The sequence below is a fragment of the Haliaeetus albicilla genome, chromosome 25 (genome assembly GCF_947461875.1).
Source record: "Haliaeetus albicilla chromosome 25, bHalAlb1.1, whole genome shotgun sequence".
Classification (NCBI taxonomy): Eukaryota; Metazoa; Chordata; class Aves; order Accipitriformes; family Accipitridae; genus Haliaeetus; species Haliaeetus albicilla.
The window spans coordinates 4,297,946-4,313,643 of NC_091507.1; the positions used below are offsets into that span (position 1 = coordinate 4,297,946).

General features: G+C 43.6%; 1 protein-coding gene across 6 annotated transcripts in view; it reads right to left on the reverse strand.

The window, feature by feature from the left end:
* The window catches only part of SHROOM2 (shroom family member 2), a 132,370-nt gene that overhangs the window by 60,055 nt on the left and 56,617 nt on the right, over positions 1 to 15,698 (reverse strand). The window contains exon 1 of one of the 6 annotated variants that reach the window (XM_069770429.1): positions 1,573 to 1,838. The exons of 4 other annotated variants lie outside the window; for them this stretch is intronic. The gene's annotated coding sequence lies outside the window, so the exon portion shown is untranslated. Of the gene's footprint in view, positions 1 to 1,572; positions 1,839 to 15,698 lie in introns of those variants that run through there. One more of the 6 variants, XM_069770430.1, reaches the window with a different exon arrangement.

Here is a 15,698-nt window from a genome sequence, read left to right on the forward strand (position 1 = left end):
TTGCCACTAAACCAAGGTATGGATCCTGATACAAGGTATCTACAGACAATCTCACAACTAACAATACTACATTCACATGCAAGTTGTACCTACATCACTATTTTTAAACCTGTAGCAGTGAATATGGCTCTAACAGTGACTACTCAGCTGTTTGCATTGTATGTACTAGATTTAGTCTTCAGCTGGAAAACAAAATTGGGTTGTAACGCTGGCGTTAGGGTGGTATAGGGCTCCCTCAGGGAAGCTTAAACAGCCTCAAAGAATAGAAGTGATGTCTTCCATATATGAAAAAAGATCAGTGAAAGAGACACACTAAATACTACATATGAGCTCCAAGTGATTAATGAAAGTCCAGTATTTTATAGCTTCACTTAAAGTTCAGTAAGGTCAGCAGAAATGTGTGATGTGTTTTATGTGCCAATGCTCTGCTATGTATTATTATGCTTTATTATAAACAAACAGTAACCAACAAAAATTGATCATAACTCTTCTGGTATCCTGCCCCACAAACACAACGGGCAGTTCCCGTCCGAGCAGCTCACACTGGAGGGAATCTCCATTAGTCTCACTAGATTAAGGATTTTTCTAATGGAGCTGGCTGCTCTGTCTGGTCACCACTAAGCAGATAGAGACAGAAACACATCCTGAGCCCACGCTGCTCCGGCACCCCACCTTCACAGCATATGTTCTTAAACAGCAGGAAGCAGCGACTGCCTGGCAATCCCACTCTGCCAAATTTATCATTTAACACCCTCCCTCCCCTTCCCCAAACTGCGTAAGACAAGTGTATTTAAAAGATTGCCCCCCCCCAGTTTTGCTCACTACTTCATAATTCTCTCCTTCCCAGGGAGAAATCCCACAATCCCTTCTTTAGATTTACAGGGAGGAACAATTTTGGTCTCACACATTTAGCAGCATACTCATTTCCTCTTGCACTGTTCTGTAACAATCCCCTTGCATCCTTGTGTAACCTCTGCACAAGTTGGCAAACGGCTCACAGCCTGGGAAACTCTTCCCATTGAATTTTGTTTTCACACCAATAAAAGCTCAAGACTGAAAAACTTTCAGGCCTTGACACTTTAAGTTTCACTAACAGACTGACTCTGCTACTCCATTTGTCCTTCTGATACATACTGGGATGAAGAGACCGGCCCGAGAAGACTAGTTGAAGACCTCTTAGGAAGCAGCAACTGCAAACCACCCCAGCGCACGGCCTCGCTGGGAGATGAACCGTTTTGCTCAGCGACACAAAGCACGCCGAAGCCAGGTCCGTGTGAGAAGCGGAAGGCGAACTGGCAAGCAAACCACAAAACGCTCTCCTCAAAGTCACCTCCCCTCTTCCACACCTGCCGACTCCGCTTCAACAATCCTATTACGAAATTTTAATCAGATGCGTTTGAGACCACCCCGCATAGCCCTCTCCCCACCCTCCCGGATAAGTTAATAAGATACAAAAAAGCCCCGAGCGCTTGCTTATCGCAACGATGGGCCGTAGGGGCGAGGAGCTGCCGGTGCCGGCGTCCTGCCTCCTGGCAGCAGGCTCCCCTCTCCGGCGCAGCCCTAGGTACCTACCCAGGCACCGCGCCGGGCAGTGCCTCCTTCCCAGAGCCCTTCCTCAGCGACCGGGCATGGCTCCCGGCTGGCAGGCAAGGCTCCACGTCAGGGAGCGGGACTGGGCCAAGAGAGGAGCGACGGGACCCCGGCCGCGGGCCGGGGCGGCACGCTTGGGGCGTGGGTGGCACCCGCCGGGGCTCCGTCCCTGGGAAAAGCGGGGAACGCCGGCAGGGCAGAGCACGGGACCCCACAGCCCTCCGCGACCAACTGTCCTCCTCTTGTACTAATCCGCGCCGCTGTGCCAGCTTAGGGGATATAATTAGACTCACAAAGGAGCCTTGTTACCGCTCCCCGCTAAGAGGCCATAGCAGTTTTGATTAGTCACACCAGCGACTCCGACCGACTCCGGTGAACACCGCCTGCGGAACTCGGCGGGCGAAAGCTGAGCAAAGCCCGAAAAAATGAAACCAGAGGACTGTTCCTGGAGAAGGAGGAGGGAGGGGAGACTTTTATTTTTAATTTGAAGTGGTGTTTGACATGGCACCTGGAAAATACACTGAGATTATGCTGCTGAAACTGTTGTTTTCAGCTGTTCCATCCTTTCCTTTTGCAATCTTCTGAGCAAATATGCGGGTGAATAGACCAGTCTAGGGCGCTGCATTGGAAAGAAGTTAATGTCACCTGTGAGATGACAAATCTGCTCAAGGAGCAAAGCTAAAAGAAAATCTCCAGAACAGCCTGGGCCTCTTAAGATCTGATGGGCTGTCAATAACATTTGAGTTACAGATGTTTTTCCCATACATTAAAACCAACCAGCCAGTCATCTCGGGGAGCAGTACTTCCTCTAGAAGAGAGGCATATCCCTGGAAATAATAACCCCAGGACTCAGAAAGGCATTGGAAATCATCGCCTATGGAGAAAAGTGGCAGATATGTCCTTCCATCCCCCAGGGAGACCGATGTTACAAATTCTGGGGAATTCTTTCAAAGGACAATTTATTTTAATAATCTTTTGAAAAAATAAGCTTTATTCCATAGTCACACCATTAATCCCCTGCCGCTGGCCAGATTTGCACATGTAAGCTTTCTACGGTTGCTGACCATCATCATACCTGAGGATGTAAAGGATACAGTAACAGGCTGTACAGAGTTTATTTGGGGGAAAATGAAAAAGATTAGTTCTGCTGTATCCTTAAGGATCAGTCTAGGAGAATGAGAAGGAGAAACTTTCTTCTTACATACTGGCCTATGTGCCGAGATCAGGTTTTCCTTAGGTTTACTGACCCATCACACTAAACACAAAATGACTATACATTTTTATTTCTTCTGTGCTAAAAACACAGCAGACTGATTGCCATGAGAAGCTGACTGCACTGCAGCATCCTTACCAACTGACCGACCCACATCCTGCATACGAAAAATGAATGGCTTTTCACAGGTCAAAGGAGGATGTGCTCATAGTCGCCAAGGAAATGCTGGAAGTACCGTGGATTTACAGAAATCCTCAAACTTCAGGAGGGAGGAGGAGGTTGGCAAAAGGGCAAGAAGTGGTCTTATTTTATGCAGGCATATTTGGATTTTAATAAGAAGTCTAGTTAAGACAGCATATGGCAGAATTATGCAATAATAAAGTTAAGTCCAATAGCTCCGCTGTGTGAACTTGCTGGAAGTTAGATGGTATATGGCTAAAACTTTCCCAGCCAGACTGCAACATTCTATCAAAAAATTACTGTACTTCATATAAAGGTGAGAGTAGTGATTTCTCACAGATGTTAAATCTAACATAATGAGGTTTTTTTGGAAGCAGTCTGAATAAAGGTAAGCTAACGTGATCCCTTGCTTATCAACATTAACACCCATGCAGGTGTGTGCACGTGCACACTCAGTCCAGAGAAAGACAGACTTTCGTTTGATGGGTCACTTCTCTGACATTGTTTCTGAAAGAGTCTATAAAACATGGAGTTATTGTGTGAATGAGGATGCAAAGACCAGCTGACAAATACTATTCTATACTTGGTGACTTATTTGCCAAAACAGAGAAGTAAAATCAAGTGGAAAAAAGAACTTTTTTTCCTGAATTTCCAGCACCAAGCCCGTCTTCACTCTGTATAACAGAAGAATAAATTGCATGGAGTGAGTACCATTGAATCCACTGTCTGAAAAAGTATTAGAATTACATTGGTACAGTGGTAAAAAAACAGAAGAGAAACAAGTTAAAAAGCAAGTATCTCCCTAATTTTAAAGAAAAGGAAAACTCGAACCTCAAAATATAGTTTGCTAATAGGATTTTTAATTTGGCTTTAAAAAGCTTTTTTCTAGTCTTAATTTGCTATGACAGACTGAGGAGCTGTCCTGCTAGACTGCAGCCAGAACAGCAAGCAGACAAAGCAAGCTCATGTTACCTTCACGACAAGGACTGTTGGGAATGGCACTACATTTGCTGGAAAACAGCTGTAAATATCCCTGAAAGGACTGGGATTATTACTGTGCTTATTTTACACATAGGATCCAAAGATCAGAGAAGGTGGGCGACCAGACAAATGCCATGCACAAAGATTTCAGCCTATCAAAGAACAGAGACTTTTCAGTTAAGTATTTTGAGCGCGAAGACCCCTCTCACTCAAGGCCTTATCTCAAGTGTAAACCTGCCCGTCTCCAAGAAAGTACAACTAAGCAAATAACCTGGGATCATTACTCTAGTTGCTGTTGGATTACAGTGTAGAAGGAAAAGGAGCCTACAGACAACTTAACACACTTGGTATTAACACAGATGTACTTATAGAGCTAGGACACTGGATTTGTAATCACGATGGTATCAAGTCTAAGTAGTACCAAACAACTTTTCATTAATAACTGCTCTTTTCTTAAGAGAGGAAGCTGTATGTTCCTAGTTCAAAGGAAACGCCTGCATGCCACCATCTAAGCTTCCAGAAGGCTTTACCATCTTACTGAAAAATGAAACACCAGCTAAAAGCTTTGTAATTCAAATAGAGAACAGTTCAAGAGTTATCCCCCCACACCTTCTCCTCTCCCATCCCTGGAATCAGAAAACAGCAATTCAGGGTGAAGAGCTTTCACCGGGAACACACATATCAGTTTCACTGGGAAAGGTTTCCCAGATCCTTTTTTTGTTCGTTTTAATAACCAAAGTTGTGGGGAGTAACCTGCTCATCACTGAGAGCAGCGCCACAGGAAAATCAGCATCTGCGATCGAGATCTGTTGCCGAAGGTGCCCGTCCCAGTCTCTCCTCCAGCTGACTCTGGCTGCCAACGCGGACTTCACTTTCCTCCGAGCCCCTCACCTGTCCTTCCTCAGGCATATGGCTTTTCGCCAAAAATGCAAAGATGAAAAATGGTTAAAAACCTTAATGCTCAACACGCGTGCCCCCTTTGAGATCTTCTGGCAAGCACATTTGGGATGCTTTTGTCTAGACTGACCTTCCTGCATGATCAAAATATATATTACCACATTTAATTTAGGAATGCTTATCCAAAAGAGACTGTGTCTGTTCTAAGGCAGAAATCTCTAAATTATATATATATTTTTGAAATCCCTTTTAAGTCATTTAATGAAAACACTAGCCACAAGAGAGCGCTACCAGCAAAGGATTCAACCACAGAGAAAACAAGAGACCTGAAACTATTCAGAATTAAAAAAAAAAAAAAAAAAAAAAAAAAAGGCATCTGTTGTGGTCAGGCAGTCTTATTTGCACATTTAAAAGAAGTCCTCAGCCATTTAATTGCTATAGCTGTGATCTTTAGAAGTCAGGAGATATTCTGGGTGTCTCCATTTTTGAACGTGGACTTTGAGACATGTTCATTGCTTTTTCTTTTTTTCAAAGGGAGATTACTCGGCAGTTTTTGAATTTTGGGCACCTTTAATATGACTCACTCCGACTGAGACATTACCTGAAACTACCAGGTTGTTTTCTGATACCACCACATTTTTTTAAAATGTCTGTAACTCACTAAAACTCAATGCAATGAGCTAAACCAGCAAAACTGTGTTTGTGGCTCTGCTGTGGCTCTGCTGCTTGTTTTTGATCTCTATACACCAAGTATCTTAATACCTTGTACTCCCTTCTTGCCCTTCCAAGAAAAGTGCTGACAAATTCTAACAACAACAACAACAAAGTCAGCGTATTTTTCTGGAAGCAGCAAATGGAACTGCAGCATTTTTTTTTCCATGCAACACAGAAGGAGTTCCTGTTTTTGCATTTTCAGCTTCTAGTATCTTATCGTAAAAGGAAGTAACTCCCCAAAAGTATCTCTAAAAAAGAACTGATGTAGAATTTGAAAAAAAAAATAAAATACATAACCATATGTAACCAGTGCCAGGAGGCCTGCATGGATGGACAAGCTGCTCCTGGACAAACTCAAATGCAAAAAGGAAGCCTACAGCAGGTGGCAGCAAGGACAGGTAGCCTGGGACGAATACAGAGAAATTGTCCAAGTAGCCAGGGATCAGGTTAGGAAAGCCAAAGCCCTGATAGAATTAAATCTGGCCAGGGACATCAAGGGCAACAAGAAAAGCTTCTATAGGTACACTGGTGATAAAAGGAAGATTACGGAAAATGTGGGCCCTCTCTGGATGGAAATGGGAGACCTGGTTACCTGGGACATGGAGAAGACTGAGGTACTCAATGATTTTTTTTTGCCTCAGTCTTTACCAGCAAGTGCTCCAGCCACACTGCCCAAGATGCAGAAGGCAAAGGCTGGGACTGGGAGAATGAAGAACCACCCACTGTAGGAAAAGACCAGGTTCAAGACCATCTAGAGAACCTGAAGGTGCACAAGTCCATGGGACCTTATGAGGTGCATCTGCAGGTCCTGAGGGAACTTGTGGACAAAGGGACTAAGCCACTATCCATCATATCATGGCAGTCTGGGGAAGTTCCCACTGACTCAAAAAGGGGAAACATAACTCCCATTTTAAAAAAAGATAAAAAGGAAGACCTGGTAAACTACAGGCTAGTCAGTCCCACTTCTGTGCACAGCAAGATCATGGAGCAGATCCTCCTGGAAACTATGCTAAGGCACAGGATCGTGCCTGCCAAATTTGGTGGCCTTTTACAGTGGGGTTACAGCATTGGTGGGTAAGGGAAGAGCAACGGACATCACCTACCTGGACTTGCGCAAAAGCATTTGACACAGTCCCACACGACATCCTTGTCTCTAAACAGGCGAGACATGGATTTGACAGATGGACCACTTGGTGAATAAGGAATTAGCTAGATGGTCGCACTCAAAGAGTTGTGGTCAATGGCTCGACGTCCAAGTAGAGACTAGTGACGAGTGGCGTTCCTCAGGGTTCAGTTTTGGGACTGGCGCTGTTTAACTTCTTTGTCAGCAACATGGACAGTGGGATTGAGTGCGCCCTCAGCAAGTTCGCTGAAAACACAAAGCTGTGTGGTGTGGTCGACATGCTGGAGAGAAGGTATAGTGTCCAGAGGGACCTTGAAAGTCTTAAGCTTTGGGCCTGTGTAAATCTCATGAAGTTCAACAAGGCCAAGTGCAAGGTCCTGCACATGGGTCGGGGCAATTCCAAGCACAAATACAGGCTAGGCAGAGAATGGATTGAGAGCAGCCCAGAGGAGAAGGACTTGACGGTGTTGGTTGATGAGAAGCTCCACACGACCCAGCCACGTGCACTTGCAGCCCAGAAAGCCAACCACATCCTGGGCTGCATCAAAAGAAGAGTGACCAGCAGGTTGAGGGAGGTGATTCTCTCCCTCTGCTCCACTCTCATGAGACCCCACCTGGAGTACCACGTTCAGCTCTGGGGCCCCCAATGCAAAAAGGGCATGGACCTGTTCGAGTCCAGAGGAGGGCCACAAAGATGAGCAGAGGGCTGGAACACCTCTCTTATGAAGACAGGCTGAGAGAGCTGACGTTCAGCCTGGAGAAGAGAAGGCTCCAGGGAAACCTTACAGTGGCCTTCCAGTAGCTAAAAGGGGCCTACAGGAAAGCTGGAGAGGGACTTTTTACAAGGTCATGTAGTGACAGGACAAGGGGTGACGGCTTTAAACTGAAAGGGGGTAGATTTAGATTAGATGTAAGGAAGAAGTTCTTCACTGTGAGGGTGGTGAGGCACTGCAACAGGCTGTGGATGCCCCATCCCTGGCAGTGTTCAAGGCCAGGTTGGATGGGGCTTGGAGCAACCTGGTCTAGTGGAAGGTGTCCCTGCCCATGGCAGGGGGGTGGAACTAGATGGTCTTTAAGGTCCTTTCCAACCCAACCATTCTATGATCCTACGTGCTTAATTTATGGACTTCTGGGCGGAGGGAAGGGCTCTAAAAGATAGAGAAGAACTAATAAAAGCAACCTATTAATATTCAGACGTCTTAGAATGGCAAATTGAACCAGTATTTTGACAGACAAGTTACTGACAGCATTCTGTGATATAGGTTCCGTCCAAATCCCTAAAATTTTAGCAAAACAGTAATATCCTACCTTAAATGCCTATTCTCACCCACCAAAATTTACACAAAGATCTACATAACCACCTTTTGCCTTGCTCTCAACCATAGCAATACCTATAAAGTCTGTAGTACTGCTCTTTGCTTTCTCTTCCCGTGAGTCACCCAGCATCTGAAAATGGAGCAAACAGCAACGCCGCACTACATTCAACAGTGCCTCTTTTAAGAGCAGCACAGCAGAGTAGCTCCCTTCCTATCCCATGACCTAGGAAGTTGTATTTTACATAAAAAGAAACTAAAGAGGCCTACAAAATGCTCTGCTTCAGTGTGTGAAAACAAATAAAATGCAAATAAATTATCAGGTCTTAGTGCCCTTAAAGAGTTCAGTCAACTTCAGCAAATCAAGATTTCACCATCACAGTTTGCTCTGGTTTTCCTTGTACCTCAGCCCAATTGCACAGGCTTGAGCAGGATGGAACAGCAATTTCATTTATAAATAAGATATGCACTGTTGACAATGAGGTATTAAGTTGTATGAGGCATAACATCATCAATCTTCCTGCCTGCTAAATTCACAATAGTCCTATGATAAAGCTTTCATATTCTGGAGCTCTTTTTCCTCTCTCTGCCTTGGCGAACTAGACAGGCACATCTGGATGTCTGAGATAAAAGCGTTGATGTTGGGATTTATGGTATATTATATAAGCTACATAAATACTTTTTCCTCATCCTTACTTTGTGCATGTTCTGCTACCTTTTGATGGCTAGATAGCATTAAACTACTGATGTCATTCTCTTACCTCAGCTTTTGCCATGATTTATTAGAATTCCTCTAAAGGATAATAAAACATTTTAAAAATGATTATTTATCATCTGGAAGCATCTAGAATACTTCACATATTGAAAACCCAGCTATAAATGGTGGTTCCAGCAGGGTTTACTTTCAAATATTTTGGAAATTATGCTATGTAAGTAAGGCGCTAAAGAAATTAACCTTTAACATAAATACGAAAAAGGCTGAATTCACCAGTAACGCTGAAGAAAAACGCAGCCTCTGACAGGGCAAACACTAACAGCAGCAGCAGGAGTCTAAATACACAGGGGATTTTAGGCTGTCTCACCACGGCCGAGGCGAAGGATCAGGAAGCAGAGCAGCTTTTGGACGCGCTCCCCGCCACCACCTTTGCCCAGGACGGAGTTAGCAAGCAGAGCAGCGCACGGCCGCCTACACCGGCCCAACGTGCTGCCTTCAGCAAGAAGGAACTTGCTGCATCCTCGGAGCACGCGGCCGTGGAAACCCTCGGATTGCTTGTGGCCAGAAACAACGGGTGTGCTTTGCCTCCCAGCCACTTACTGCAACGCGCTTACCATTCGATAGCTGTCCCAAACGAATTGAGTTTCCTCAGAAACCACATTCCAAATACCGGTGTTTCTACACAGGTATGGTGCTTTCCCACACCAATTTCAGCTGCAATTTACCTAACCACGTCCAAGGTGACCCAAAAAATGGGAGTGGGGAGAGAGAGTTCCTCCAGTCCCAGGGCATTTCAGGAGACAGCCCAGCCTTAGTTTGTCTCATGCCTGGTTAAAACACTATAGCCACATGATGCAAATTACTGAGCCTCCACATGCCATGAGCTAAGATGCTTTGAGTTTTATTTGGGAAAGCTATTTTGCTCTGACATGTCCTATGCCAGACCAGATTCTGAAGACATTACCATCTCCCATAGCGCTTTCTTCCCCATCAGATGCCACCCCTGCTTTGGCTGCCCACCTGCCGACAAGGCTGCTCCATGAGCCAGACTAAAGAACCGACTGATTTCGGTTACAACCCAGCAGAAACTTCCCCAAACCCCGGCTTTTGTCACTCTGTCCTTCCTCTGCACCCAGCATGAAGCTGGACTAAAAGCGTAAGGGCCGTATAACTCAGCAGTGTGGTAGCTGTGTCTCTGTGCCAGACTTTGTTTTGCCAGGTGATCCAGTATTATGCAGATTCAGCAGCAATGACCATAAAAGAATGGGTTTATTGTTTAAGAGATAAGATGCAAATTTGTTCAGTTATTCAGTAACTAAAGCTGCAATTCCTGCCCTTCTTTTAAGTGCTCATATTTCTGGAGTTAAAGGTTGGATTCAGAAATTATTTTAAAACCTTTTTATAATCTTTTCAAGTTGGAAGGTGTTACATGCAGTTACTTGACCAAGTAGAGCATAAAATCTCTCTATGCTCAACACAGTAGGCTACTTGACACTGAAACATCTAAGAAGTGTCCAAGTTCTCAATCTTGTCAGTCATTTAATCTTCAGGAGGTTAAATATGTAACCTAAAAAAAAAAGTACCACAAGGAGAACTGCAACACACTGAAACAGGAGTATTATTACTACCCTCCTGAAGTTGTACATGTGCATGCTAAAGTTCCTGACTAGTTTTTAAAAAAAACCCAACGCTCTTAAGTGCTTAAAAGCAACCCCAAACAATTCAGTATTTCAAAACGCATACAACATATGGAGAAGTATTCCTTTCAAATGCAAAGAAGATTCATGACATAAAAACATTATTTATTTGGTCTTTAATGGATTAGGTTACAATTCTGTTTCCGTCAGGAGTCTGCAGAGAGCTACAGTATTATCAAACACACAAAAAAATATCCTCTCTGTGTGCATGTGAAAGTACTATGTGAAATGAGTAAGTCTTCAGACCCCAAATTTTAGAAGGCTTGCCTGTTTTCCCCCTCTCACCCAAGGGGCTACATATCACAGTTTCTACCACCTACATTGAAATTCACCAGTTTTAAGAATAAATCCAGTGTACTGCCTGGTAAAAAGCTATGGTTAAATCCTGTAAGCACTTGTATACTTTTCCATCTTCAGTCATGTGAGTGCTCTCACTAAATTGGATGAGACTACTCATGCTCAAAATTAACCATTTCGACAAGTGCTTGCAGGACTGAAGAAAAAAACCAAAACCTAAAACCAGTCATGACTCACAGGTTGTTACCATCTGATGCATATTCCATTCCACAAAAAAGCAACATTGCCTAATTTTGGTAATTACTTCACAAAACTGAATAGCATTGCCACAAGTAACCTTCTGAATGAGCATATTCAAATTATAGAGGATTCCTTTTACCTACAAGGAAATGTCTATACCCTTCCTAGTACTCCAAACATCACCCTAATGGAGTTGACTTGGTAAAACATGGTGACATCTGTTGTATTTTTGGCTTTCTGTTTTTCAAGTTTTACGGGATAGATTTTTTAGATTTGTAAAGAAATAAATTATGGAAGTTGCCACAAGATGAAAACACATCAGTCACAACATATGTATTGAGAGAGTCCTGACAGTTGTACAAGACAAACATCCAAACCCACGAGACAACAATTTGCTCTTTGAAACCAGGGACAATACACCACCAATTGAAGGAACGGAAGCTTACGTTCACCTCAAGTGTCCATTAGTGTGTCACTAACAGCATGAATCAAATCACGTTAACGTAACTAAGAAATGGGTGAGGTAGGCAGAAAATTAAGAAATAAAATTGCTTTTTAGATGTACACCCCACCAAAAAGCCAGCTGGCATGGGAAACATCCGAACACCTGGGTTGTGTTGCTAGGGTCACGGTGAAGGGAACGCGGACTGACACTGTTAACATGTTGGTTAAATGACTGTGCGGACAGCTAGGCAACCAGGGGAAATGGTCCTCATCAGGACTCTTCCAGGGTATAACGTGTTGAAAAGACAAGATGAAAGCGTGCCCTCCTCCTTTTGTCGTGTCTACTCCTTCCATCAGAAGCGCAGGATCACACAGCTGAAGGAGGAGGAGCACAGCGGAGGCTGAGCCAGCCCTGGGTTTGCCGGTGGAGGAGGTGGGTGGCATGCCTGAGTGGGAGGGGAGCTCCACGCCGGCTGGCCTCTTCTGTGGACCCCCACCGAGCGTGTATGAAGTGACTTATTTGGCAGCTGCTCCATTAAACACTCCTTCACGGAAAGATCCTGATGGGATTGCTAGGCGCTCCTTAAAACACAGGACAACACCCCAAGAGCTCCTGAACCAGGCTTGTAGGTGCTGTGCAATTTGCACGACACGTTACGTTTGTGCTTATCTGGTTCCTGCCACCCCCCCATGAGCCATGGTAACTCACTGGCAGCACCAAAGGAGAAAAAGAGAGGTCCCAGCCTGGTGATACCCTGTCACATACCCTGACGTACACGGCTTGCTCCTCTCTCCATCACAAGACCCAGACAGCATCAAGGGCTGGTAGGACATCCTATCTGGCACATATTTAAAACCGGCCATCCTGTTTAGAGCAGAAGAGTGGGCCTACAGTGACGCACTGACCCATTTCTCAAGTGAATTTGCAAAATGGGAATTTAACAGCCCAGCCCTTCCACCAGCTGCAGCCACGCAGAAATGTTCAAGCCTTGAACTTTAAAGCTGTGTGTGTTTGTTACAAATGCCCACTCCCAAAGCGTGTGTAATGAAGTTCTGCACAGGCACATACTGTTCCACACCCACATCAATTCCAAGAAACATGGGTAGCGAGGGGCTATCACACCTGCCTACTTCTTAAAGCAATGTTATGTGCATGCAGATACAGCCATGTAAAGTCATACTGCAGTTTCCTACCTAATTTCCAAAGTCTGGCTGAAAATACAGGCAAAAAAAAAAAAAAAAAAAAAAAAAAAAATCTGTTCTTGGTCAGTTAAGGCCAAGGTCAATCTTCAAAAACAAAGAATTATGGCTACTGGGCAACAAGAGAGAAATCACTGCTATTTGTTCTGCTGTAACAGACCCTAGTTCCAGAAACAATGAAATAAAATTTAACGGCAAAATGGATTTTACTCTTACTCAACAGTGGTTCTCCACAAATGCATTTAGTTTATTGAGCAGTACTTAACCATAACTGTGGACTAAATACGTATAATACTTGCTTAAAAATCTACAAAGCTACATGCATTTTTCTACTTATTTCCTATATGAACAATTTTGATAGCTACAAAACTAGAACTATCAAGTGGCCAAATGCAGGTAAGAGGCAGAATTCGCAGTCCTCCATCTGTATCTTGTAATTATACAGAAAACGCAAATCCCTCATCTTCCCAAGTCATCTCACAAATTGATATTGCTAAGTTTCACAGAGTACTCCTGCAGCCACAAGGAGCTACGAGGTGCACCGCTAGCTGCTCCACAAGTCATAAATGGGTAAGACCAGATCCCCTTGGTAAGTTACACAAAACCCACTACAGAAAGGTCACTGGTGGTGTTGAGCATGTTTCCGTTCAGGACATGATGAAATTTCAGTGATCTTCCACCTGAATGCTGTAAATAACTGTCAGATTTTTATTCCTGGATTTCTGCTCAGTTCTCAGGTCTCTCAGACAGTACCGTACAATCTTGGAGCCCTCGGGACATTCATTAAAACCTCTCCTCCTGCTGTGCTTCAATTGAATGGCTGGCTGTCTTCATGAAGTGCCATGCAAATAAAGGTTACCCTAACTTTCCATGTCTAGGTGTTTATAGTTCACGTATCATGACATTCACTCCCCTTATTAGGATTCTGCACAGTAAATTTCAGCATTCAGACTACACTGCTGATGGCAAGTGTGTTTACTCTCTCTTTTTCCCTCTCCTGTAACAAGGGACTCCTCAGCATCGCAAAACCAGCTTGCAGTTTGGCCACGTAAAAGCACCAAAATGAAATGCTATAGAAAGGAAAAGAAAACACACCCGCTCACATGTGTACACAGCATGGCCAGAACTACTCCAGAACTTTAAGTCTGGTTCTCAGGCATTGGCAGTACCTGCAGAGTTGGTCAGGTTAAACTGAAAGTCCAGCTTCCCATCACCAGCAGGCCCTGAGGAGAAGTCGTCCATGGCTGCTCCCTCCCTTGCCCACCCACTTCCACTGCCACTAACAGACCATTCAAGCAGCCAACAGGACAACCTCACATAACTTCTCAGGGTGGCTCTCAAAGCCCATATAATCCCATCCTCCCTTTAACATTAATAAACCACAAATGGAAGCGTCACCTATGTGTCAATTTTAAACAGTTAATGTGTCTCATGAATTCATAGTGAAAAACTAATCAAAACTTTAATGGATTTGTGGTGTACACTTATGTCTAGCATATGCAAAGGAATGGAGATTATATTTAATAACTAGAAGAGGATTTAAGTTAGAAGCGTATGCAGAACAGTTAAATTACAGAATATGGTAACCACCTCTGTATCAACACTCATATGAACACTCAGAGCAATTTTACATGTGTACGTATAGACATGTACACGTCTTTTTCCAAACCAAGAGAAATTCACATACAATTCCGGTAAGAAATGTCCTAAGCACAGTTTCCTTTCCATTTTCCTAAGAAAGGAATCTACTCAAGAAACAACTCAGTACTACACTGAAGAACTAGCAAGTAATTAAGATGTGTTGTTTTGACAAATGCACTTGAGAAAGCAACATGAAGCCTCCTGAGTCCTCTTTTAATCCAAGACGAAAAGTATACCGCACTTGTTCAACCATCAATATATGTAAGCTACTTAAACATCATGTTTGTTGTTGAGCCAGTTGCACAGTCCTGATTTGGTTTATACCACAACTATGCAATGTTTCCAAAAAATACAGCAGAGCATGCATGCTGAAGCCAGCTCATTTATGCTGAGTACTTGGTACTGCAGGCACTTTTATTTAGAGACCAATGTTATTTTCCCTACGCAAGTCAAGCATCAGATTCTTTAAAAACAGTGGGTAAAAATAATTTTGTGGAAGCCAGCTACCACTGCTGAACCCCACCAGCCCCTTGAGAAACTTTTGCCACAGTCAACAAGTTAATTGCTGTGAATGAAACACATTACTCACTATGGCAAAACTTTTTCACTTAGACTTGGCTGTAAGTATATTAGACTTCTAAACCAAAAATAGCATGCCCTTACTCCTTCCCAGGTACAGAAATAGTTAGATCAATATAAGATCAGGATGTGGCATTATTGCATGAAGGAGTGACCCACATGGAGGAATTCCACATCGACATGCTTCTCAGCAGTGACAAATAAAACCTGTTTTTTCTGGATTAATTCTACTGACATTAATAGGAAGGAAGTTCTCTACTTTCCAGAAGAATTTTGTGAAAAAGTAATTTTTCCACATCCTGACAGTTTTTTAAAAGTTTGCTCTTCACCTCTGGATCAGTCTAGAAATAGATACCACAAACAACCCAAGGGAAAAAAGTTTTCAACATAAAATCTAGATGTTGGCTTCCCAAGCTAACTCTCACTGAAAGCAAGGACAACCATGATTAAAACAAAGATTCTTTTAACCTTCAGCGCTGGGTTGTGGAACTTCAAACCATTGGTCTATTTCATGCTTCAGATTATTGCACTGACACCCCCAGGGAATAAAATGTTAAATCCAATGCTAGAGAGAAGTATCACAGTGCTAGACAAAGGACACAGGGCAAGCAGGCAAAAAGATGCTAAGACAACTTGCAGATCAGTTCTTCATCTTATATGTAACTCAGTGAAAGGGAATTGTGGGACTCTCCCCAGTCTCCCCAGAGAACAGTAAGGGTGGATCTAAAGACGACTGACATAGTCTAAAAATGCTAAGGCAGCCATTTCAAGATTGCTGTAATTAATTAAAGTGCAGACTGCCTCTGAAAAGTGGTGGTCCTATCCAGCTGAAAACCTACTTCCCCAAGTAATTTTGCAGTCAGATCAGTTCCCT